This window comes from Aplysia californica, unplaced genomic scaffold (assembly GCF_000002075.1).
Source record: "Aplysia californica isolate F4 #8 unplaced genomic scaffold, AplCal3.0 scaffold00110, whole genome shotgun sequence".
NCBI classification, from domain to species: domain Eukaryota; kingdom Metazoa; phylum Mollusca; class Gastropoda; order Aplysiida; family Aplysiidae; genus Aplysia; species Aplysia californica.
The window spans coordinates 1,080,768-1,082,379 of NW_004797380.1; the positions used below are offsets into that span (position 1 = coordinate 1,080,768).

General features: G+C 41.8%; 1 protein-coding gene across 4 annotated transcripts in view; it reads right to left on the reverse strand.

Annotated features, from left to right (window-relative positions):
• The window catches only part of LOC101849605 (cytosolic purine 5'-nucleotidase), a 215,544-nt gene that overhangs the window by 200,110 nt on the left and 13,822 nt on the right, over nt 1–1,612 (reverse strand). The gene's annotated exons all lie outside the window — the stretch shown is intronic.

The window sequence follows — 1,612 nt, forward strand, 5'->3', positions numbered from 1 at the left end:
CTCTCTCTCTCTCTCTCTCTCTCTCTCTCTCTCTCTCTCTCTCTCTCTCTCAATAACAACGGCTATCTTTCCTAAAAATAAATATTTTCAGCTGACGCATAAACAAGAAAGCAAGCTAAAGAGCATCTAATACGCAAATTTACAAAAAAAATGTAAAGAGTACATTTATAGAAATAGATTAATGACCACTTTACGTTTACAAGCTATTCGTTTTGCCCATCACAAGGCGCGTCCATGAAACAAGAAAGGCCACCTGCGTACTCGGCAAGCGAGCGCGTCATCAACAAAATCTACATTGGAGCTATCAGTTTCAAAACATGTTTTCATACTTCACAGATGAAATAAAAAACCCAACAAAATCGAGAATTTATTTGACATATGGTTTACGGTTCAGCTACAGCTGAAAACAAACATGAAATGCTTTTGAGAATGAATCAGACATTTTCTGCTCCGCACGAACATATCAGATAAATAAATCATGGAGAAATAAAAGCTGACGGACTGATAAGAATTACGGGGAGTCTGTCTAGCTGGGTGTGAAACAGAAGTCCAGACCGAGACGTGTTCAGAAAGCATCCGGGACCTCAATAAAGAGCTCCAAAACGTTGCATTGAAACCGACATGGACATTAACTGTTAGACTGGTTTTGAATACAACAGCGTTATTGACATATTATTAAGTCTTCATGCAAGGACTTGGACGCATTAATCAGAGGGTGGAAATCCATGATGTTTTAATCTGCGCATATCAGCACCATGACGGGATAGAGAGATCTAATAGTGGAAAAAACCGTTCTTAGAGAGAACGATAGCTTGCGTTTGTCGGAGAGAGAAAGAAAGATAAATAGCCAGCCAGTCAGAGGGAGGAGAGAGAGAGAGAGAGAGAGAGAGAGAAGTGGAGCGGTAGAGGAAGGGAGGTGAGGGAAGGGAGGGGGCACAGAAGTGAATTGTATTGTTCTCAAATCAAAGAGAGCAAAATATACAACACATGTCGTGTTAAGGGACAGAGTGCCATGTGTTCGTATAGATCGGCATATCCCTGAGTCTGAAAAGGTCATTAAACTTCAACAAAAACATACGTTATTACACAGCAGAAGCCCTCTACTGACGCGTGCTTTCGCAGTTAAGCAATTGATAACAGCAGAAGGACCCGCCTCAAAATATGCGACTTCTGATAACAGGTGTTTATTTGATATTTTATTTTCTTTGTTGAGGGAGGGGGGGTATAATTTATTAATGCGTTGGGTTCGGGGTGGGGGTTTTTTTCACTTAGTTTATGGGTGAAGGGAGAGTGTTGCTTTGTTCGTGCACTGATTTTGGGTTTTATCATCTGTCGTAAAGATGTGGGAAGAGTTGTGTAAGGGTCAAATACCCACCGAGATTCAAATACGCCATACCCTTCACTATTACAGTAGCACTTCCAGAGTCTAGTTTTTGCTAGATAGAACAAGCGGCCTGCAGTCCGGCAAGAAAGAGATTTTGCCTGAAGTGCGGGGAAAGACGACATCTCTACGTCAGAGAAATTGTAGAGTACGATCGGCACCTCATCACACGGAAAGTTGCATCTCTGGTGCTGGAATTCCGAATTATCTAGAAGCTAAGCATAAGCCGGG